This window comes from Suncus etruscus, chromosome 14 (genome assembly GCF_024139225.1).
Source record: "Suncus etruscus isolate mSunEtr1 chromosome 14, mSunEtr1.pri.cur, whole genome shotgun sequence".
Lineage (NCBI taxonomy): Eukaryota > Metazoa > Chordata > Mammalia > Eulipotyphla > Soricidae > Suncus > Suncus etruscus.
This window is the reverse complement of record NC_064861.1, coordinates 79,463,982-79,489,705: the sequence shown is the minus strand read 5'-3', so window position 1 is coordinate 79,489,705 and position 25,724 is coordinate 79,463,982.

Here is a 25,724-nt window from a genome sequence, read left to right as displayed (position 1 = left end):
CTCTCCTTCCTTCCTTCCTTCCTTCCTTCCTTCCTTCCTTCCTTCCTTCCTTCCTTCCTTCCTTCCTTCCTTCCTTCCTTCCTTCCTTCCTTCCTTCCTTCCTTCCTTCCTTCCTTCCTTCCTTCCTTCCTTCCTTCCTTCCTTCCTTTCTTTCTTTCTTTCTTTCTTTTTCTTTCGGGTTTTTTGGGCCACACCCTGTGATGCCCAGGGGTTACTCATGGCTATGTGCTCAAAAATTGCTCCTGGTTTGGGGGACCATATGGGATGCTGGGGGTCGAACCAAGGTCTGTCCTGTCAGTCGCATGCAAGGCAAACACCCTACCACTGCACTTTCACTCTGGCCCTATACTAAATCTATTTCTGTAAATAGGAACAAGTATATATATTTTCTGTGTACTATATAATTTTTTTAATTACTCTATTAGACAAGCATCACACAAGTCAATATGGACCAATATGGACCATATATACCACTATGACCTCAAGAAACTATACACACACACACACACACACACATGTCTGATCTAGGTGTGTTGTAGAAAGTACCGTCTAGGTTTGTGTTTATGAGGTTCGAATAATGGTTTCTCATACTTTTCCCTGTCGTTAAACAATGTGTAAATATATTGTCGTTTTTAATTTTAGGTGTGGAGAACATGTTGATTTGACTTTCTGTGTTTTGTTTCTGGGCTACACTTTGTGACGTTCAGGGGTTACTCCTGGCTATGCGCTCAGAAATCACTCCTGGCTTAGAGGACCATATGGGACGCTAGGGGATCAAACCTTGGTCCGCCCTAGGCTAGTGCTGTCAGCAAGGCAGATGCCTTACCACTCCGCACCATTGCTCTGGCCCCTCTTTTTCTGTTTATATATTTCAATATTGTATATCAAACCCAAGGCCCCTCACATGTGGGTTAATGAACTACATTCCTTGGCTTTCCTTGAATTTTTTATCTCTATAAGAGATTTATTGTAAGGACTGTATGATGTAATTATGGAGGCCGGTGAGTACAAAATAAACAGTGTAAGTTGGCAAGCTATTAAAGAAACAATGGTACAGGAAGGAAGATTTCTGGAAAATGTATCATTGTGTTGGAATATTGGCTCTGTTTTCTTTTGAGGAGGTCAGTCGCATACCCAGCAGTGCTCAGGGGTTATTCCTGGATCTGCATTTAGGAGTCATTCCTGGTGGGTTCCTGGGACCCTATGAGGTGCTAAGATCAAGGCAAGCACCCTACCCCACTATACTAATACTCTGCTCCTGGAATATTGGTCTCTGTTTTATCCAGGCCATAAACTGATTGGATAAGGAACATTCACAGAAGAAAGGGAATAATTTCCTTTATGCAAAATTCACTAATTTAAATATTAATGTGATAAAAATTGTTCAAATTTATAATAAAATTAACCAACATAATCATTCTCTCTCTGTATATGTGCATAGCGAGCCTCTGTTTCTGGGAAGGTCCCCAAGTCACCAAGTCCCTGAGAAGGGGTAGCCTCTCCTCCAAATGGGGCTCAGTTCTCCTCTGCTCCCCTTTATCACATTACAAACAGCACCAATATTCCTCGCTGGCTGGGAAAGGAGTCTCCATTCTGTTGACTGGAGTTTAATATCAGGTTTCAGCCTGGCTGGTGATCACAGCTGCTGTCAAAGGACAACCAGGAAAATCTGTTTTTATTGAAGCTTGGAAAGGTCAGTTTTCTTGGACATCTCTGGGGTGAGATAATAAATGCAGCATAGGTGCACAGTGGCTGTGAGTTGAGCAGTCGGCTGGAATGACTGGGACAGAGGCACTTACGACTTTTGTTATTGTCCTTGGCCTTGGGGATGAGAGAGGCTGCCGCAGACAAGATCTGGAGCATCACCTTTCTCCCTGAATGACAGGCGCAGACAAGGCTCAACCACTCTGCTAGGCACAGCTGGCCAAGCCCCCACTGGGGGCTCATCAACTCTGGCGAGAAGCTCAACAATTTGATGAACTCACTGGTTACATGGTTTCTTCGGTAAAGGGTTTTCAGCTGATTCACTGGTCTCTTCTTGCTGCCTCCCCTTCTCCTGCCTGCAGCGAGGACTCACTTCTGCAGAGACTGAAGAGCTAAGACTCAGTATGTGGCCATCACCAGCCTCTCTGGTCTCCAAGGATGGTCTTACTCCTTGGAACCTAGGACAGAGCCTGCATGAATACAGGAGTAAGGAACTTGAGAAGCAAAGAGTGTGAAAGGGATGGAACCCTCAAGTCCTAGGGGAGTTGCAACCAGTGCAATAGCCAGGGCAAGGCCATCTGGGTTTGTATCTTCCTTAGTTCTTCTGCATTAACCCTAGATAAACAGTCTTTTTGAATTTTTTCAGGTTTCCTGGTACATGATCTAATTCTTCTTTTTCAAATTTTGGGTCAGACAGAGCAGTGAAAATTTTTGGGTGAGCAGTGAAATTTTGGGTCAGACATAGCAGTGAAGCTACTGGCAGTATTAGGGGACTATATGGGACGTTGGGGATCATTCATGAGTTGGCTGTGTACAACCTTACCAGCTGCATGAGCTCTCTGGACACCCAGTACAGATATCAACCCACAGATTTAGGCTTGCCTATCCTGCTTCAGCCTGTTTTCTTCTCTATTTTGGAAGGTTTATGGATTTTTTTTTTTTTGGTCACACCCGGCAGTGCTCAGGGGTTACTCCTGGCTGTCTGCTCAGAAATAGCTCCTGGCAGGCATGGGGGACCATATGGGACACCGGGATTTGAACCAACCACCTTTGGTCCTGGATTGGCTGCTTGCAAGGCAAACGCCGCTGTGCTATCTCTCCGGGCCCGGTTTATGGATTTTCTGCTGGCTTTGTGTCACCCCCACAGGATACCTGGTCTTTAAAGACATCAGTCCATCTGATTACTAATTAATTCTCTGGTCTGACTGGGAGCTTTCAAATACTCAGCCCAGCCTTCGATTTCTTCCAATGGCACTGGTGCCCACGGATGCCCTCAGAGATGACACTTGTGTCCACCAACCTCCAGCTCCATCTTGGCTGCAGTTTGTTGTCATCCTCTCTCCATTGCTTGGCCTTTGGGAAGTTACTATGTGCAAGTTGGGGGTAGGGATGGACATCTGTGTCCTGGAGAGAATGTTTGTCAGTTGAGGTGAGCTTTGACTTGCTTATATGCTTGGTCTTCCTTGCTGTGCATACAGGCAGGTTTCCACTCCATCACCCCCAGACCTTCATTCTCCCATGCAGGTTTCTGCTGCCCAGTTGGGACCTGGACCATGTCCTTGGATGAGGGAATAGTCCCCTCTTGCTGGAGGCTGGATAGCTGTTGAGCCCAGCATGAATGTGTCCCAACACAGAACTCAGCCTGATCTCAACACTGCTTCACCTGACTGAAGATCAGGGGTCAGGGTAGCCCTGCAGGAAAGGGTGGCACACAGGGTAAGTGGCCAGAAGAGAGAACTGGGCTCTCTCTTCTTGGGCTTCTCCATACTGTCAGCACCTGGCTGACAGGTATGGCCCTGGGCTGAGAACCCTTGCAGGTTCTGCTAGTGGGCATTGCCCACCCCTGCTGCCCTCACTGTTGCTTTGTCCTAAAGAGCATGTCTGAATGCCCCCCAAACAGCCCTCAGGAAAGTGTGTGGACTTCTAGAGACCCCTCACCCCAGTGTCAATTACCTGCCCCCTGACCCAAACCCCTCGAAGTCTGCAGAATGTACATTGTTAGTTTTTTCTTAAGTCTCAGCAGGACGCTGGGCCATAAGTTTCTCTTGTGCCTTTTTCTTCACTTCAGGGAGGGGGACCATGGTTTCTTTCCTGCTCCCGAACCTCCACTAACATGTGTGCGATTTCAGTTATGCACAGGGTCCTATAGGGCCCTTCATACATGCCTTAATCTCATGTTAGCTAAAGATGGCTCAAGAATTGAAGAATTGGGGCCGGAGAGATAGCATGGAGGTAGGGCATTTGCCTTGCATGCAGGACAATGATTCAAGTCCTGGCATTCCATATGGTCCCATGAGCCTCCCAGGAGCAATTTCTTTTTTTTTTTTAAACTCTTTTTATTTTTTGGTTTTTCGGGCCACACCCGTTAAATACTCAGGGGTTACTCCTGGCTACGCACTCAGAAATTGCCCCTGGCTTGGGGGGACCATATGGGACGCCGGGGGATCGAACCGTGGTCCTTTCCTTGGCTAGCGCTTGTAAGGCATACACCTTACCTCTAGCGCCACCTCGCCGGCCCCACCAGGAGCAATTTCTGAGCATAGAGTCAGGAGTAACCCCTGAGTGCTGCCAGGTGTGAAACCCCAAAAAACAAAACAAACAAACAAACAAAAGAATTGAATTGGGGCTGGAGCAATGATTCAGCAAGTAGGGCATTTGTCTTGCATGCTGTTGACCTGGGTTCCATCCCCGGCATCCCATATGGTTCCCTGGAGCCCTCCAGGAGTAATTTCTGAATACTGAGTCAGAAATAATCTCTGAACACTGCTGGGTTTGGCCTCCAAACAAAACAAATAAAATAATTAAAGAATCTTTTCTTCCTCCTTATTTAACAAGGAACAGAAATATTTTCTTGTGATAAGGCTGATGGCAGGTCTCTGGGAAATTTGGAGATAAAGAAAGCTCAGCTTCTTCATTTGGACACAGGAAAAGTAACAGCAGCTACCTCAGATTCTATGGCTGAATTAATTAAGTAATCGATATTTGCAAAGCCCTTCGAACAGGGCCTGGCCCGCAGAGGAGATCGATAAGTGATGCTTAGGCCTTATTTACTATCGTGAAAGTGTCACTCTCATTACTGCTACAACAGGCGTTCTGGTTAATTGCCTACGTTTGGTGGGCTCAGTCCATATTTACCGGAGAGTTGCAACAGGTCTCCACATTCTCCAGGGCCAGAAATTGGGGGGAGATTCTGGCCCTAAATTCAAGATTTTACTAAAGAGCAAGGTGGATTAATATTGCAAGATAAACAAAACAGAAAGACTTCTCAATGATTTAGGGTTGTTCTATAAACAACTTGTCCCCAAACTTACCTAGAAATAATAAATTAGTTACACACAATCACATCTGCGCAAACACACACACACACACACACACACACACACACACACACACAGCAGGTCCTTGAATAATGTTTTGTTCCTGTTCTTTTGTCATAATGCTGGTAAGAAAAAGAAGATCCCACTGCAAGGAGAACATTATTCAAGGGCCTCTTTCCTTGTCATTTCACTTAAAGTGACAGCTTCCAAGAACCCATCAGTAACATGAAGTAAGGTCTCTGTAGTCCCCTGAATATCCTGTACACATGGACAGAAGCTGGGAGGGATTAATTCTCACCAGATCTGACTGAATAGATGTGATTGAATGGAACCAGCTCCTCCTGGGGCCCAGTTATCCCCCAATCCCACCCCCAGTCTCCACTGCAGCCAACCAGAACCCTGCTCACCCCCTCCCCTGCACCAGTTTCTACATTGAGAAGCTAGGAGCTTTATTTCTGGGCAGCACAGTTACCCCAGGAGACAATGGCAAGGGGAGCTGATTCCTGAGGCTACAAGAAAGGTGACACCTAGAATGGTCCAGGGAGGCCAGGCTGCATCTATGCCTGGATGGGTTTGTCTCGAGGCTCACAGGGGCCAACCTGGTTTTCCAAGCCCTGGCAAGTTCTTTCAGGCTTGCTGGATTGATAGGACAGGAGGTTGCATGCATGAGGTGGCTCTGTGGGATTTCTCAGGACGGCTTCGTGGAGGAGGTAACCTGTGGGCTGGCTCAGGTGATGAGCACAGGCTCTTCTGAGCAGCTATAGGCATATATACTGCCTCTTCAGCTAACTGAAGAAGGTTCAGGAGTTGGCCCCTAGGTAGAGGGCACATGTGGGAGAGGCACCTACAGGAGATCTTGGAGTCCCACCTGCTGGGCCACTCCTCTTCTTGCTGTCCCCACCAATCCTCACTGTCTGGTCAAACACTGCCTGATTCTCAGACACAGTTTCATGTCATCGAGGAAAAGGAAAAATAATCTGAACCACCACAAAGATCCCTTAACCCACTGGCCACTCCAGATCTGCATCCTGCACTCAGCTGGCCCTGACAAACTCCAGCCAGCATGGGCAGGTAAGTGGCACTATCAGCCTCAGCACAGCTGGCGAGTCCTGGGTCTCCTCTGTCCCTAGCCTGCTATGTGCCAACCTGCTATGTGTCTCCAAAAATCACTGTGCCTGGCTCAGGCCCTCATTCACAACACCAGCATGCCTCCTGCATCTGTTATGTATGCACCCCACATGGCAAACACAGATAACATATGACTAACATGGATACGAACAGGGGCACAAATAAGATAGATGTGGATGCAAACAGACACAAACATGGACACAGACAGAGACACAGACAAGGACACGTACATGGTCATAGACATGAATAGACACAGACACACGAACACAGACAGATTCAGACATGGACACAGACACAGATTCAAACATGGACACAGACACAGACAGACATAGACAGATTCAGACACAGACACAGACATGGACACAAACAGACACAGACTTGGACATGGACTCGGACATGGACACAGACATGGACTTGGACATGGACACAGACATAGACACAGGTGCAGAGAGGACATAGGACTTGGCCCTTTTCCCATCTGTCTGGTCTCAAGGTTGGGAGTGCCTCTCTGTGCCTTCCTTCTGGTCCTGGCTTCCCAGTAGATGGGACCTGTCTGATTTTCCTTCCTGCCCTCTTGCCCCCACAGTTCAGTCCCGAGAGGTAACGTTGCAATACTTTTCCCATTTTTTCACCCTCACTGAGACTTCAGCTACCTAGCCAGCCCAAGGAAAAGAGCATTGCCAGATGAGCAAGGCTGGAGCTCCAGAGAGAGTGTCAGACTGTTTCCAACAGTGTCAGACTATGTTTTAACAGTCTGATGTCTAGTCTATGCATAGATTTTTCTGATGAGCACATGCATGCCCACATAAACACACACCACAAACAAACAAAAACACACATGAATCCTTGAAGGCACATACTTACATAAAAAATGTTCATGATAGAGAGATAGGATAGTAGTTAGGGCAACTTGCCTTATGTGCAGTTGATCAGGATTAAATTTCCAATATCTCATGTGATTCCCCGAGCGCCACCAGGAGTGACCTCTAAACATGGAGCCAGGAATGGTTAAAAAATAAAATAAAAATAAAAGAGGTGTATGAAAGTGCCTTTCTCATTCTTACTGCTACCTACTGTTCAAGCACATGTAAGTATACAAGCACACACAGCTATAGAGACATGCTTACAAGTGCCTGAGTGGATCCAGATTCCAGAAGAACCTGGTCCTAAAATTCTTTACTGTCTCTTCTGCCTGACTGTTCCGGGAGGGCACCCTCAGTTGAATGAAGAAGAGACACCAGCTTGGCTGACCTCCAAGACAGGGGAAGCAGAAATACAGATTTCACCTTCTATTTTCACATGTTGGCCAGCACTCTCTCCAGGCTCCAGTGTATTGTCAGTATGCAAGAACAAGAACAGATTGTTACAAGAATCAGCACAACAGTACAGAGGGTGGGCACTTGTCTTTCACATAGTCATCTGGATTCCAGCCAGGGCACCATAGATGACCTCCTGAGTTTGCCAGGAGTAAGCCCTGAACACCATAGGAATGCCCTCCCCCCATCAAGATAATCTGATAGGCCGTTTTAAACCTTGATTACACAGGATGCCATCAATAAGATAGAAGAAACAGGAGAGAGTGGATGGAGATAATAAAGCATATTAGCACAGGTCACTACATAGGTGATCAGGCAGGTGGCATAAATGGATAGCAAAACAGTTAGAATGAACAACGCAGTCAGACAGCATGGATCAAGAAGATGATGCCAATCAACAAACAATGCAGAAGGTAGGGTGACATGTAGCAAGTGAGTGACAGATCAGAGACTGGGAAACAGTGGACAGTGGCAAGATGACAAGTGGCCAGTGGCTTAGCTGAGAGTGGCAACTGGCATCACTAAGGTTCCTGTTTCTGCAGCTATGCAGTCCATAGAAGTAAATCTATATGAGCTGTAAAATAAAGAGCTGTTCCATGAAAGTTTTAATACTGAGAATTCTGGGACTGACTGAGAAATTGGTATGCTCATTTTACACGCAGTCCACAATAACCTGGGAGACCAAGTCTGGTCAGGGCTAAAAACTCTGGGGGCTCTCTGTATGAGAGTGGGTAGATTCCCCTTTCTACTTGAAGCCACAGCAGGCCACCACCATACCTGACACCTTCCAACAGAAACAGCCCAGCTCCAGGTCAAGACCTTCCCAAACTGCCATGCCACCAAATTTGTTCCAGATCTATAGATCCTGGACTGCATGGCTACATAACACCTCAAAATTTTATAGTACTTTTAGTACAATAGATTCATAGCCAATTTGATTGGAAAGATGCATAGAAGGCTCAACCAGCACCTAACATAGCCCAGTAAATCTTTAATGACTTTAATAACACCACTAAGAGATATAATTATTTCAAATTGACCCTTATTGATTTAAGTTGTTATGTTTTTGTTTGCTTGTCTTTTGGTTTTGGGGCCACACCAGGAGGTGCTCAGAGGTTATTCCTAGCTCTGAGCTGAGAAATCACTCCTGGCAGGCTCCTGGGATGTTGGGGATTGAGTTGGCCACTTGCAAAGCAAACAAACGCTCAACCACTGCACTATAGCTCCGGCCCCTGATCTAAATTTTGATAACCCCATCTGCCTTTGTGTTATAATAAATAATATGATGTAAATTTGTATCTGCAAGGGGATAGGCTAGGGTGGTGGGTGGGAAATCAGTGACACTGGCAGAGGCAAGGGCACACTGGTGGTAAGATTGGCCTTGGGACATTTAATGCCTAAAACAACTCTATTATGAACAACTTGGTAAATCATAGTGTTATAATAAACATTTCATGTTAAAAAAAAGTGATCAGGAACTTCAGGAAAAAACCTTGGAAACAGACGAGATTTATTATATCATTTTTGGCTCAATATGAGGACAATGGTGTGAGCCAGATAAATATTTTGGATGGTAAAAAAATACCAGGACAACAACTTGGAGGTTAATAGAATGTCAACTCCTCTTCTGAGGCTGCACTGAAGGGCCACGTAGTATCTGACTCTCTGGTGCTCGTTGTGTTTCCAGGTCACATATCAGTTCCATCCCCAAATCTTGGCATGAGCTCAGTCCTTCCTAAAATCCTGTGTATAGTCCAGCAGGACTCTGGGACCAAGCACACACACACACACACACACACACACACACACACACACACACACACGCACACACACAACAATGTCCCATGAATAAAGTTTCACAGGTAATACAGAGACCTGCCACCCAATGGGTGAAGATCCACCGGCATGTTAACAAGTTGCTACTTCAGGTGATCCTAAGACTATGGCATTGCCTAACTGCCTAGAGGGACACCCCCCAAAGAAAGACCCGAGGAACCAGACCAGAGACTGGGGAAGGTATCTCTGAACCACTGTTTACCTGAGGGAGCACCAAGTAGATATAAAGATCCACCAAACCCCCTTTTAATCCAAACCCACATGAGAAAGAGGTTCAGGTGCTCTGTTTCCTCCAGGCCTAAAGCTGATGGATGAGTTGGGTGAAAAGTCAATGGTGAATGGATTATTCCTTCATCCCATGGGACTGAATGCTGCCACCATGGGGATATGAGGTACCTACCCAGGGGTGTATTGTGGACAACAGGAAACTGAGCAATTAAGTCCAGAGCAGATGCTCAGTGGATTAAGGCCCAAAGCCAGGGTACAGAATTTTTGCCCATGGAGAGGAACACTGGAGAAAGCCAAGAGCCTTTAGTTTTATGGATAAAGACCAGCCAGAAGTTGCCACCTTTGAAATGTGAGTGAGGAAAGAGTTGAAAGTTACTGCCCAGGAGGTAAATTCCAGAAGCAGGGCTGAGAGTGCCTGAGGAATGGAAACCCAGGGGGAGGTTGGGAATCAATGCCTCAAGGAGAGCCGAACTAAAGAGGGGTCACAAATCTCTGCCACCTGGGTAAGAATCCAGAGATAGGATGCAGAATCCTTGCCTCTTGGGTGAACTTGTCACTATACCAGTGGATCTTCACCCTCTGGGTGGCAGGTTTCTGCATCTGCTCACAGAGTTTTATCATGGGGCAGTGGATCTCTGTGTAACTCATGGCTATACACTTATGAACAAAGGCTCTATGGCCCCTGGGCACAAGAATGCTTCATCCATTGTTTACTACCACTTGGCATCACTGTCTTGGGTTTGGTAAGGGGGACATCTTGGGCCAAAGCAATATAGGTGCTTGCCTTGCATGCAGCTGACCCAGGTTCAAACTCTGACATCCTATAAGGGCCCAGTGCCTCCCAAGCATAAATACTGAAAGCAGAGCCAGCAGTAAGCCCCAAGTATTAGCAGGTACAGCCAACTCCCTCCCCCAAATGTAGGTGAACATCTTACGACTAAAATGCCTCTTCTTTTTGTGTTTATAAACTCATAAGAAATCGGACCAACAATCAGAAACAGATCTGCCATCGTGGGATGAGATGAGGTGAGTTATTTCAATGGCCTCCTTGGTTTATTACAATAAAGTATGGAGAAAGGACAAAGAGTCCTACAAAGGGACACAAGGAGACCTGACCTCCGGATTAGAGCTATAGGACTGTCCCAGTCATCTCTGGCCTTCCCCTGACCACCAAAGGGAGAAGCCACCAGGAACAGATGTCCAAGCAGACCCAAGCCTAGGCTTGGGGGACATCCATCCTCAGCTGTTTCCCATTCCTGGGATATCTCAGAGTTGCCTCTTGTCTCCTAAATTAATATGTTTCCAGGAACCACTGATGTCCCTCTGGTTCCTGTTACCAACCACTTTTTTCTGAACCACCGTCTGTTTGATCATCTCAGAACTCGGCTTGCCCTTGCCCCACACCTCCACTGCCACCCTGACAGGGAGGAGCAGGACACAGCCCCTTATGAGAAACCAGCCTCATTTCCAGCAGGAAGCAGCTTCAGAAGATGGGCCTTTATTTCACATTCCTAAAATTGTTTAGGACACTCAATCCTGATGGGGTGGGTATTACAGTGGAAGGGGGAGAGGAACTAAAACAATCTGATTGGTTATTTAAAACCTTCCTTAAGTAATTTAATGTACTTTAGCTATTATTAAGTAATTTACTATATAAAATTATTACATTCACTAAATAATTTTTTTTACATTCACTAAATAATTAATAAGTAAGTTTGATAGTAAGTTACTATTAAAAGTAAATGACCCTAACCCTAATATATGTAACAGTATTAGCCAAACACAGTAGCCACAGTAACCAAACTCAGCAGAGAAAAAACTAAGGGTATAAATAATCTAGCAGTCTATCTACCTGTCTATAAAAGTAGGTTGCTGCATAGGGGACCACATGGGCTGATGGTACAGCAGGACAGTGAGAAGCAGAGGACTGGGTAGAGTGGCATATGGCTGAATGGCATTCCTGCAAGTGGCCATTGGGGCTGTTGTTCCAGATGAGGCTCTGGCAGACAGAGATGCAGTTCCCTGTGCTGTTAAATAAGGACATGTTAAATTAAAGAGTTGGGACAGTGAAGACACTGTGATTGGCATGTTAATCTCACGTGCCACAAGAACACAGGCACGTCCTCTCTTACAAAATGAAGGTCCTAATGGCCTGGACTGAAGTCAGTTTCCTCTGGAGTCTGGGGTTTGCTCTGCGGATGGAGCAACTGGTGACTTCCACCTTTTTTAAAGCAACAGCGCTCTGGAGTTCACCAGTGTCCCCAGTGGGACAGGTTGCAAGAAGAGTTAAGTGTGGGAAAGGTTGTTTCCAGGCTACCCCTGAGTGAATGCTGCCAGGGAAACCCCTTCTCTAGGAAAGAAAATCAGAGGTTCTCTGTACAAATCTGAACCATTTCATGTCATGCATTATCCTCCTTCCTTGAAGGCCTGCTTTACCCAGCTCCATCGAAGCTTCTCTGAAACTTGGCCCTCTAAAAATCTTTGTTAGGGGGGCTGGAGTGATAGGACAGTGATTAAGATGTTTGCCTTGCATGTAAACATGGACAGACTGGTTTCAATCTCTAGCATCCCATAAGATTCCCCGAGCCTGCTAGGAGCGATTTTTGAGCACAGAGCAGGAGTAACTCCTGAGCCCCACCAGGTGTGGCCTAAAAACAAACAAACAAACAAACAAACAAAACCAAAAACCCAAAACAAACAAACAAAAAACTTTGTTGGGGCTGGAGTGATGGCACAGTGGTAGGGCATATGCCTTGCATAGAGCAAAGCAACCCAAGACAGGCCTGGGTTTGATCCCCAGCATTCCATATGGTCCCCGGAGCCTGCCATGAGCAATTTCTCAGTGCAGAGCCAGGAGTAACCCCTGAGCGCTTCCAGGTGTGGCCCAAAAACAAAAACAGAAACAAAGGGCCCGGAGAGATAGCACAGCGGTGTTTGCCTTGCAAGCAGCTGATCCAGGACCAAAGGTGGTTGGTTCGAATCCCGGTGTCCCATATGGTCCCCCGTGCCTGCTAGGAGCGATTTCTGAGCAGACAGCCAGGAGTGACCCCTGAGCACCAACGGGTGTGGCCCCCCCCCCAAAAAAAAACAAAAAAAAAAAGGAAAAAAAAACAGAAACAAACAATAAAATAACTTTGTTATTTTATTGTTTGTTTTTGTCACAGCCAGGGGTACACTGAGCTTACTCCTGATTTTGTGCTCAGGGATCACTCCTGGTGGTGCTCCAGGGATCTAACGGAGTAACAGGAATCAAACCCGTGTTGACCACATGCAAGGTAAATACCCTCCCCATTGTACTATCACTCTGGCCCCATTACTGAAACTTTGGTGGAGAAATGGTACAGCATTGCTCATTTAAACAATGACCAGCTCAAAATGCCCTGCTCCCAAAAACATTGCATCAGACAGCAGCAATATAGCTGAATATTGTAAATACCATCTTCTTACAACTGGTTTGCAGTCTTGTATAAATCTTTAGGTATGCAAGTTGCATCATCACTAATGTTCTTTTTTGTTTGTTTTTGTTTTTGTTTTTCGGCCACACCCATTTGATGGTCAGGGGTTACTCCTGGCTAAGCAATCAGAAATTGCCCCTGGCTTGGGGGGACCATATGGGACACCGGGGGATCGAACCTCGGTCCTTCCTTGGCTAGCGCTTGCAAGGCAGACACCTTACCTCTAGCGCCACCTCACCGGCCCCAACTAATGTTCTTTTAAACTGTACGAAAACTTTCCTCATTAAGAAAGCAAGCCAATCCAAACACACCCCTCCCCGGCCCTCAGACTCAGCCCCTTAGAATTTGCATTGCAGAACGACTGTAATTTTATTCATGGGTTGGCTTCACTGCAGCCCATCAGTAATTAAACCTGGAACAGCTGTCACTCTGCTGCAGCGAAACAGGCGGGATGGAATAATAAGACCTTTCCCAGGGCTCTGCGCAGGGGCTGGCACCGAAGGAGAAGGCTGGTGCAGGCGTCGTTGGTGCTGGCAGCGTTGGTGCTGGCAGCGGCGGACTTGGGTGTGGGATCTGAGTTTGGGCTTGGGGCTATCCTTGGCTCCCCTGCACTGGACCAAATTTCAGTGGGCTGAGAGATGGTGGAAGAATGGCTGGTGTTGGTGTAGACCACACAGAATTTCATGGCATGAAGCAGGTGCTGCTGGCTCCCACCGTGCCTCCCATGCTGACTGCACCGATAATGCACCTGCAGGAATTGCTTTGAAAACTTTGAAGGTTTGGGGGCCACACCCCTCGATGCTTAAGATTTACCCTTGACTCTGTGTACAGGGATCACTCCTGGTGGTGCTCAAGGGACCACAAGGGATGCCAGGGATCGAACCTGGGTCAGTTGTGTACAAAACAAATGCTCCCCCTCCCCAGTACTATTGCTCTGTCCTTGACAGGGAAGTTTTGAGCAGTTTTTTGGCTCGCAGAAGGGATGTGGACTTAGATGAGAGAGGTTACTTGTGTGGCTCAGGACAGCAAGCAAGAAGGGCAGAAGTCTTAGCCCCCACACCTCTGTTTCTAGAAGAGTATAATGAGTGGTGCTACTGTTTGGGGGTGATCACTGGCACAGTCCAGCTCAGGCTGGAAACCCAAATCTGAATTTGGGGTTTTCACATTCCATGCAGCTTCACCATCTCTCTCGGACTCAAGGATCACCCAGAAAAAGTGGAAGGCAAGGAGTGCTGGCATAGAGGTCCAAAGCTCTCCACTGGGACAGAACCCAATCTTCTGGAGCTCAGAGAGGACTTGGGGCCTGACTTTCTGTCCCTCCAGCAGCCATGCTTCACCTTCCTGTACCTATCTCTTCAGCCCTGGATGGTACCTCAGAGCCTGACCTGGAGAACCCTCCCTTCTCCCTTCCTCCTTCCATCTTCCACCATTTTCAGGCATTTGAACTATGTCTTGGCCAGCAGGGCAGGTCTCCCAGGGCTCTGCACTCCTGTAGAGGTAGCCTTCCTCACTCTGTCCCCTAACTCTGGGAACCTACCCTCCCTTAGTGCTGGCATATCTTAGCCCAGCCCTAAATATGAGCTGAGAGGCCACTTCTCCCAGGAAGTCTCCTTGGCTTGTTTGGGCCTTGACTATCATCTTCCTAGATTCCAGCCACACCAAAGTGGAAAAAGCACAGCAGAGTTATCATTGGGGTGCTGCATAGGCTGGGGGCCAAGGGACTCACTGACAAGGAGTGTGGATAGGAGGTGTTAATTCTAGGTCCTAGCCCCATCAGCTTTGTGTCCTGCACCCCCAGTGCAGAGGCAGGGACTCCACACAGTGGCCTGGGCAGACACCTGTCCTGGCTCTTCCTGAGAGCTGGGGGACTAAAGGCTCAGAGCTGGGGGCTGGATCATCTGTGGGAACAGGGAGGAGCATGACAGGACCAGACTGGCACACAGGGAGGTGGGCTGCACCCCACAGAGGGGGAAGGGATTTACTCACAGAAGGGGGAGGGCTGTACCTCACACAGAGGAAGGAACCTCCACCTCCAACTCAGCCCTGGGCTCTTCCTTTGAAGGTGGCTGCCAGGCTGGGAACCTCTGCAGGAAGTTGCACTTATCAGCTGTCGGCTGTGGGCATGTAAAAGCTACTAACAGCAGTGGGTATTGGAAGTTGGGGAAGGCAGAGTTCATGAATATGTGTGTGTCTATTTGTGTGTGTGTATACGTAGGGGTGTGGGGAGTGGTTCAGAAGAAATCACAGAGCTCGTACAGCCCATCTACTGCACCGGGTTAGAGGCTTGGGAAGGACATGAGCAGAAGCTTCCGGAGCTATGTTCACTGGATTGGGCCATGGGTGCAGCGGCAGTGTTCACTGAGGAACATCTGCCAATTTTTCTCTGCCCTGGCACTGATAGAAAAAGTAAGCAGAGGAGTCAGAGCAGTGGTGCAAGCAGTAGGGCATCTGCCTTACATGCTATAACCTAGGATGGACCGCAGTTCGATATCTGGCATCCCAAGCTGGGTCCCCCAAGCCAGGAGTGATTTCTGAACGCATGGCCAGGAGTAAGCCCTAAGTGTCACTGGGTGTAGCCCCAAAACCAAAAAATAAAGAAAAAGCAAGCAGAACTTAGCACCTATGCAGGCATGTGCGTGTGTGTGTGTGTGTGTGTGTGTGTGTGTGTGTGTGTGTGTGACTATGTAAGGCTCCACCTCACCAGGTGCCCCCAAACCAGCTTTCCCCAAGCACAAACTCAGAAGCCCAGAGGATTTAGGGGCTGGCCCTTCTAAACAGTGGCCTTCCCTGACCCACACTGATTCCTGCAGACTAGGGTGAGAGAGGCTGCCTCAGGCCAGCTGATCTGGAATCAGCCTTGAGAGAAGCAGATGGGAGGGAACCCCACTCTACGGGCTGGGGAACAGGAACGATAGCACAGCAGCAGGGCATTTGCCTTGCATGTGGCTGACCAGGGTTCAATCCCCAGCATCCCATATGGTCTTGAGTCTGCCAAGAGTAAATTCTGAGCGCAGAGCCAGGAGTAAGCCCTGAGTACTGCCAGGTGTTACCCCCCCCAAATGGCTGGAGAATTGAGATTTATATCTCACTTGGTACCTCTAAAGTGAGGGGCTTGTGAATAAGCCGGCCTGACACTGCCGGACTCCAAATGAGGGCCCCCAGGGAGACCTGTAGGAGAAAATGCTGCCATTGCAGTCAGCTCAGCTCAGCTCAGCACTGCTGGGAGGTGGGAGACAAGCAAGGGGAGAGCCAGGGGCTTAAGGAGACTCTGTGGTTGATCCTGGTGACTCAGGGTCTCTGGCACAGATGGTAGCTAACATGGTGGACATGTGGGAGCAGGTGTTTGTCCTGGTGGCTTCAGTGACCATTCCTCCCACCTCTTCATGTCTGCTGTGAGGATTAATACAAAGCTGACATGAGCATAACCAGGCTCAATCCCATTTGTCTCCTCTCCCCCACAGGAGGCTCAAAAGGCAACAATGGGGTGCTTGCTGCCAAACCAGCCCCCAAAATGTTCCTGCCATCCTGGATCCAGGTCTCCTAGAGGTCCTTTCTGACCCTCTTTGGTCTCCCCTGATCTAGGGGTTTAGCATCCAAACTCCTCAGTGGCCCTGATAATGCTCTATTACTATTTCTAGTCTACTGTGCTTGGTGCACTATCCAGCTCAGCTCTGGGCATCCTCATCAAAACTCGCGATGGTTGGGCTGGGAGAGATAGTACAATGGATAAGGCACTTGCCTTGCACATAGCTGGCATGAGTTCAATCTCCAGCATCCCATATGGTCCTTTGAGCCTTCCAGAAGTAAGCTCCATTCACCTCCGGATGTGGCCCAAAACAAACAAATAAACAAAGCCCCTTGTGGAGGGAAATATTGTGCCCTCCCTTTAACTTGGCTACAACTCATTTAGAACAGAGATAAACACCCATTTAAAATAGACAGATGTGGGACTGGAGCGATACACAGCAGCTGGGCCTTTGCCTTGCATGTGATCACCCCAGGATGAACCAGGGTTACATCCCTGGCATCCCATATGGTGCCCCAAGCCTGCCAGGAGTGATTTCTGAGTGCATAGACAGGAGTAATTCCTGAGCACCACTGGATGTGGCCCAAAAATCCCCCCAAAACTCCAAACAAACAATAAAATAGACAGAAGTAAAACTAGAGCATCTAATGTATTTTAAAATGTCTGCAGTCACAGTTCCGGGCATGTTTTGGTGCCCAAATGATTCTACCAGGACATCACCCCTCCCTATTATTCTCGAGGGCTCTAGGGCAAAGTGATATCAGTCAGGTACCAGCTCCAGTGGGACCCCCAGTAAAGAGCAGCAGCTCTGGACTTCAGCCCAGCCCTGAGTCTACAGTGGAAAGTGTCTGAACCATTTCATTGACTTTGAATAGGAGACGTGCTTAGCTGGGACCAATCACTATGACTGGGGAATGTGCTCTGCCAATCCAACTATCTTCTATTGTGATCACATGGAATCAGAACCCCCTTCTCTGATGATGATATGTCAGTCCTGGGTGTGGAGGCAATGTCACAATGGACATCACAATCACATGATGATGTCATGGAGAGTATAAAGCAGGCCAGTTTCCAGGGAAGCTCATTCTCTCACTGAATGCGAGAGGAGATTTTTCTCGAACGAGAATGCCTCAGAGAACTCTTTCTCAAACCCATTTTCCTTCCCTTCTCCTTGCCTCTTCTACCCCTCACCCTCCTTCCCCACACCCACCACCCCTTTATATTTCCCAATCAACCATCTTCCCAAAGATTGGGAGTAATTCACCATCCAGGGACACCAAGGGTGAGGCTGGCCGCCCTGTAACATCTCGTCCGACCAAACGGGTCACTCACCATCCGACGACAGCCTCACATATCGTCAGACCACGCATCAGCCAGCCCAGGATCACCCATCTTCCTCAAACCTTCGTGAGACCTATCCCCTTCTGCCCGCCACCACCCTCCCCTCTTACCGTTTTACCCCCATCTTCCGCTCCTGGAACCTCTTCAAGGGTTGCCAGAAAACGGCCTCAGGCTCCTAGCCATCTGCCTGCCCTTGAGCCCACCTGCAGGGGCTTAGTCATCAAACCCCGGCCCCCTCCTCCTCGTTAGTTCCACCATTTTGGCCTCTTCATCACCACAGCCAACAAGGTAAGTCAAACTGCAGCCTGGGGAATGGGGGTGGTTAGCCTGAAGGGACAGTTGGGTGGAGGTTGGTACTGCCAGGACCTAGTGGAGCCAAGACCTTATGGAGCAGAAGGTGGTCTGGGAGGACACTGAGCCACCATTCAGAGAGCAAACACTATAGCTTATAGGACCCTTATGCCATGACTGAATATCTCACTTTAAAAAATTTTTTTTCTGGAGCCGGAGAGATAGCATGGAGGTAAGGTGTTTGCCTTTCATGCAGAAAACAGTGGTTTGAATCCCAGCATCCCCTGTGGTTCCCCGAGCCTGCCAGGAGCAATTTCTGAGCATAGAGCCAGGATGTGATCCCCCCCAAAAATACTATTTTCCTTTTCATGCTTGTTCTTCACTCTCAGCTCCCCAAATTACTCCTATCACCACCAAAATTTTAAACTACCAAATAGTTAAGGCCCTTAAATCTATGAAACTGAACCTTATCCCTTTTGAAAGATATATCCTTCTTTTTCAGAGGAGTGACCAGGAGGGAAACATCATGCTGGGCTTCAAGGCACAGAAAGCCACCATAAAGGCTTCAGAGCTCCACTCTTCACACTGCCCTCTGGCAACCTGGGATCCTGGACTGGCCTTTGGGACACTATTTCTTCTCATGTCCCCTAAAGACCCTGCCTCCAGCTATGGGTCTATTTTCCATCATATATCTTATACTGGAGATGAACAGGTGCTCTGGTGAGATGGACTTAATCTTGCAGGAGGCACTGGAGAAAGCGCAGTGGTAGGGCGTTTGCCTTGTCACATGGCTGATCCAGAATGGACCTCGGTTCAATCCCTGGTGTGGTCCCCCAAGCCAGGAACAAACCCAGCACGTAACCCTTAAGCATCACCGGATATGGTCAAAAACAAAGCAAAACAAAAACAAACAAAATCTTGCAGGAAGACAATGTGCTGGTGGCTTGGTGGGCCCTATACCAGAGATGGATGAGATACTGGGGCTGGGTGGACCCCATCCTAGAAGAGGACAAAGTGTTAGCGGCTGGGTGAACCTAATGCTGGACATGGACAAAGAAGTGGTGGCCAAGATGGCTACTATTAGATATGGACGACGTGCTGTTGCCGAGTGGAGCCAATGCTGGAATTAGACAAAATGCCGTTGCTGGGTGGAGCCAATGCTGGAATTGCTGTTGCCGAGTGACTCAGTACTGGAAATGAATGGAGAGCTGGTGCCGGGTGGTTCTCATGTTATAGGTCAAGAGAGTTCTGGTGGCTAGGTGGTCCCCATCAATGGATAGAGTACTGGAGTCCAGGTGTCCTTCACAGGCCTCCAAAAGGGATCCTGGGATGCCAGTGGACTGTCACTGCAGGTTGTAACCATTTAAATAAATAGAACATGGTTTTTCTTTAAATATACCAATAAAATTGTCTCTGATTATTTTAGTCACAATACAAATAGCCTCAATTAGAGCAGAAATAGGGCACGGGTTTACAATTCCCATGAATCTAAAAGTAACCCTAGCTGAGAGCAGAAAATTCTGTAGCTACGTCCATCCCTCTATGAATCCTCCAGCAAAACGACACTGCCTTTGGTGAAGTGCAGCCCACTGAGGGGTAAGAAGGGACACTTCCCTTTTGGGTGGGGCTCCCTAGGGATGCTCAGGGTCTCTGGGATAAGTCCTAATGATCCTTATACAGCCAGAAGTGGGGATGTCACACAGCCTCCAACCCCAATAGAGACAGACTATTTAGACCAGTTGGGAGAGGTGCAGGCCTATAGGAGGATGGGTTAGGACTTGGCTAGACTGACCTACTTTGGGATTATTTCCCCTTTCTGTGGATGTGTCTGTCCCTAAGACACGCCTGCCTGCACTGGGCCTGGTAAAGCCCCACAATCCATCTCTATCTCAGGATCTCCTGGACCCTTAGCCACAATCTATCCCACCTGTGGGACATTATGGTGTTCCTGTGGGGGGCCCTTGGCTCTGAGATCTAGACCACACCGTGGAAGAGGTGACAAAGATGGAACCCCAAGACTTGGCCTTTCAGCCCCACAAGGTCACAAAAGAGGATGAAGTCATAAGGGAGTAAGTAGACTCTTGTTGAATGGAGGCTGAATCTGCTGGGTCCTCCTTACTCTAGGCATCTGCCCAACTACCTTCAAGGACCAGCTACCCACAAGTCCATTCTATCCCCAGTAGAACCCCTCTGCCCAGACAGGGTTTGCTGTGGAGTCCCCTCAGTATATCCACTGCAGATTCATTTGCTGTGGGCATCCCTGTCCCTCCTGCACCCACCACTGCACACGAGGGGCAGCACCGAGAGGTTATAAAGCCGAGATCCCCTGCCCCTGGGGATGAGGGGATGTTCCCACAGGGCTAGGTAGGGTGGGGGCACCAGGAGGCACAGAGCAGCCCCCCACACCTTCTAGAAAGCCTGATCATTTCTCTCACCCACCAGTAAACTCTTAAAAGCAGATTTTATTTTTGCCATTAAAAACACAGCTAAAGTGGGAGCAAGTGGAAATGTTTACAAAGCCAGTTTCCTGTCGGAGAAAGAATCATTTCTCTTTCTGTCCCTTTTAATGTGGTTGCGATTTTTCATCTGCATCTTGCACACCTCGAACTAAATTTTCGCTTTTATTGGGACTGCAAGGGCGGCTCTTTCCCTGGCTCTTTCTGGTTGCTCTCACCAGCCTTTGGAAGTGCTGGACTTGTCTCCATGCATCTCCCAACAGGCCATGGCTCCAAGCATTTCACTGCCTCTAATTGTTACACTCTGGGATTCTCTAGGCAAACAGACACGTCTCCTCTGCCCAGAATGATGATTCTGTCCCTTCCTTCCTAGCCTCACTGTTGCTTTGCTCTTTCCTTATCTCCAGCTTAGTTTCCAACATGTGGATGCTAGTAAGAGAGATGAAAGGACGGAGTGCAGGCCTGGCACCAAGGTTCCATCCCCTGCCATCATTGCCTAGCACCACCAGGTATGCCCCCCACCCCCCAAAGAAACAAGGAAACAGCAAGGCAATTTTCAATTTTGCAGGGAGGCTGAGAGATAGATCCCTAAAAGCCCACAGATCTAAACACAGCCAGGCCTGTGCATCACCGTGCATCACATGGGCACCTGGATGTGAGCTGGGATGAATGAGTCAGGGAGAGATACTCTTGAGCCCTGGCTCTGTGCTAGGAGGACTAGGGGGTGAAGACAGGGGGATCCCCAAAGCAGCAGACTAGGGAGGGAAGAATGACTCAGAAAAGTAGAGTACCAAATGCCCAGGCCAGCCCATTGGTTCTGAGGGGACCCACTGAGAGGCAGAGAGGGGTCAAGATGATAGGCTTGTTGAGGGCCAGAGAGATAGCACAGCAATAAGGCATTTGCCTTGCATGTGGTCGACCCAGGGCAAACTTGGTTTGATTCCTGGCATCCCATATGGTCCCTTGAGCTTTCCAGGAGTGAGAGCACAGAGCCAGGAGTAACCCCTGAGTATCGCCAGGTGTGGCCCCAAAACCAACCAACAAACCAATCAATCAATCAGTCAATCAATAAACTGCTTTAAAAAATTACAGGCTTGGGGCCGGGCGGTGGCGCTGGAGGTAAGATGCCTGCCTTGCCTGCGCTAGCCTAGGACGGACTGCGGTTCGATCCCCCGGCGTCCCATATGGTCCCCCAAGAAGCCAGGAGCAACTTCTGAGCGCATAGCCAGGAGTAACACCTGAGCGTCACAGGGTGTGGCCCAAAAACCAAAAAAAAAAAAAAAAATTACAGGCTTGACCTGTATTAGGAGAGTACAATTGGAGGTGGGGGTACAGCTAACCATGTTAAGGAAGGTCCCTGGAAGAGGGTTATAGGGCTGGAGCACATACCTGGCTTTATCCCCAACCCAGAATCTAATGCTGCTAGGAAGAGGTATCTAGAGCACTTCTTGAGGTTGCTGAAGTTGTCCTACTGCCTCCCACAATAAGTCAGGTGAGAAAAGCTGGATCACCAAGACCTCCACGGTATACTCTGTCCCTGAGCCAATAGCACTGACTACCGAAGAGCCAGATTAGAAGACCACCCCTAACTCCCATACCTGAGTGACTCTGGCTGTGTCTGGTCCCCAGCCCTGGAAGACAACTCCTGGGCAGTCCACCAAGCTAGTCCTCCTCATGGAACTTCACTGTCATGTACTTGGGCCTAGGAAAGAAAAACAAGGCAATTTTCAAGCTGGGAGAAGAAAGACAAGAGGCATGGCAACAGCACCAATAGCAGCTGTGGGCCCCATTCTCCTCCCCAAACTTATGCCCTCTCTGGAACCCCAGACTCAACACAGGCATCTTGGTCCCGATGGTGACTTAGCAACCCCAAGAGAGGATGATGGAGACCCTGCAAGCTCAGTACCACTCTTGACCCCACCAGACTGGTCCCCCTCAGGCTGTTTGTGGTCTGGAGACTATCTAACACCTACTTTCCCTTGGGATCCAGAGTGACCCTAGGACTCTTCCATCTGCGTTCCAAGCCTGTGTGCCCTCCACAGCTGTGAGGCCAGCAAGCAACCAGGACTTCAGAACACAAATGTCTGATGTCACAGCAAATGGACAAGCTAGATGGTGAGAACCAGGCCCTGGAAGTTTCCAAGCCGAAGACCCAGCTACAAGTCCTGCTGCAGATAGGTAGAGATAACCCATCATGAGGAGCCCAAAAATGTTCCCATGTCCAGGTAGCAATAAAGGCCTCTATCTGAGCTGGATGCCCTTTCTGAAAGTCCCCAGAGGTCTTCCCATGCCCAGTGCCCTTCCAGTATACTCTCTAATAATTGGCTTAAATAAGCCCAAAGCGCTGCTGTACAGTGGACCAGGACTAGAGGGATGTTTTGTTGAGTTGAACAAGATGGGGACAACCAGGTCTCAGGGTGCCAGAAACTGACCACAGATCCAGGCTCTGGGCTATGGGGAGACAAACAGAGAAATAGCATTGTCCTCTGAAGTAGGATCAGAGGCAAAGGCTTTGAGTTGTCCTCAGAGATGTTTGGCACATGATGTAGGATGGTGAGAGGCAAAGGGGGCATCAACCTGGAGGGAGTCCCAGATCTAGGGCCTGGCCTGAACTGGGTGGGCTCAGCCCAGCAGGCTGGAAGCTGGGGCTAGGAGTAGGGGGATGGTGCTGGAGACTGGTACTGGAGGGTGGGGCTGGGGGTGGGAGGTTGAAGACTGGGAACTGGGGCTGTGCTAGGGGTTGTGTCTGGTGCTGGGAACTAGAGACTGGAGCTGGGCCTGTGATCTGGGGCCTGGAGGCTGGGGGCTGGGGACTGGGGCTGGCTGCCCAGGTACCTGTCACTGCAGTCTGATTTACTGCAGGTAGGTGATCATTGATTTAGGACTCCTGACAGGTGTGCTGCTCCGGAACTTGACAGAGAGAAACATTAAGTTCGGGAGTCCCCATTTTGCATTGAGCAATCGCATTTCTCTACGCCTGGTCAATTCTACAGCCAAAGCACTTTTGTCCCCTGGAGGGAGTTAGGATGGATTTGAATTAACCAGGAAGTTCTTTGATTGCTATTTTAAAACTTCTCTCTGCTACCTGGCCTGACATAATAATTACCTGCCTGTGATTTATCTCAGGCAGATTATGAGCGATGACAGGGTTGGGGTGATAATTGAGTGTATCCAACACCTCACCTCCTCCCTCGTCATTCAAAATGAAGCAGCTTTTCCTTTCCCTCTGGGCCGTGCATGTGTGCGGCTGCCCAGCCAGAGCAGCTCCAGATGAGAGGTAGAGACAAGAGTTCTGTAAATCCTGAATCTTCTCAGCCCCAAACCCTACTAGGGTTTGGATAGCCTAAGGGTGCTGTCCAGCTCTAGCTCCACCCAGCACCTCACAAGTCATCTCTTAAGTGGAGACACAGCCTGTAGGATCACCAGATAATTCACACCTCTTCAGGTCAGAGAGATAGCACAACAGGTATGGCACTTGCCTTGCACCTGGCTGACCTGGGTTTAATCCCTTGTGCCCCAAAATGTGGATGTTTCTGACTATGTATCCAGCACTGCTGTGGGGAAGGCTCAGTAAACTAAACAGAGAAGATCTGCCCTGCAGGAGTTTCTGGTGGTGGTGGTAGGGAGTACCTACAGGCATATAATTTAATCAGCAGAAAGGTAACTTGGCTCAGGAAGGCCCCTCTGAAAGGTGGCACTGGAAGGAAGAGTCAAAAGAACCAGGTGTGAGGCTGGAGAGATAGCACGGAGGTAAGGCGTTTGCCTTGCATGCAGAAGAACAGTGGTTCAAATTCCAGCATCCCATATGGTCCCCCAAGCCTGCCAGGAGTGATTTTTGAGCATAGAGCCAGGAGTAACCCCTGAGCTCTGCGGAGTGTGACCCAAAAACCAAAAACAAACAAAAAAAAAAGAACGAAGTGTGGAAAGTGCTGGAAGGCATGATGGGTAAGGTTGGTTGTTGATGTATGGCAGTTGGACTTGGACATGTACCTTGGACAACCCCACTGTAATGGCAGTTGAACCTGGACATGACTTCTGGACACTCCACTTGTCATGAGAAGTATAAAAGGAAAAATTAGGGGCCGGAGCAAAGGCACAGCTGTGGTAAAGCATTTGCCTTGCATTCAGCTGACTCAGGATGGACCTGGGTTCAATTCCTGGCATCCCATATGGTCCTCCGAGCCAGGAGAGATTTCTGAGTGCATAGCTAGGAATAACCCCTGAGCATCACCGGGTGTGGCCCAAAATCCAGAAAAAAATACAAAGAAAAACTTGGACAATTGCAGGGGGGTCCAGGATAGTGACTAGAACAATGCCTGTTGGTGGGGGCGGGGGACAGAGATAAAGAATTGGAGAGATGCTGCCTGCTTTGTATTATTCTCTTCTCTTTCTTTATTGTACCTGGGCCTCCCCCCATCCCTCCACACACACCTCTGACTGGTGAATTTTCATTTCTCTCTCTCTCTCTCTCTCTCTCTCTCTCTCTCTCTCTCTCTCTCTCTCTCTCTCTCTCTCTCTCTCTCCTCTCCTCTCCTCTCTCCTCTCTCCCACCCCCCAGAAACCCCTGGGCTGCAGCCACAGGCCTCAGATTCCAGAATGAATAAAAAGTATACTTGGTTTCTACTTCATTTCTCTCTCTCAGTTCCAGGTGGGTGGTCGTTACATCTTGGCATCCTTGGGTGGGCACAAGGCCACCAGGCAGCCGGGCCCCACAGGCCCTTGTAAGCCTTGCAGCATTGAGCCATAGCAGTCTTGCGGCACCCGAGTAGCAGGCAGACTTGCAGCTTACTGAAGTAGCCTACTGGATAACAGTGGATTCCTACAGTTGGTGGTTGGGGAGCACGGGAAGAGACTGTTGTCAGAGAATGAGGGGAAGGGAGGGACATGAGCTCAGAGAGGCTGAAAGAGGAGATGGGGGGGGTGATTAACCACCTTTGGCTGCTGGCAAAAATCTCTTGAAGAGGGGGCTAGAGCAATAGCATAGTGCAGGGGTGGCGAACAAGTTCGACACAAAGAGCCAAAAATTTAAACTGTGAGAGTCAGAGAGCCACACCATGAAGTGACCTGCCAAAACAGACAAACACTCACACAAAAGCATATAATTTTAACAATAATATATTAAACAC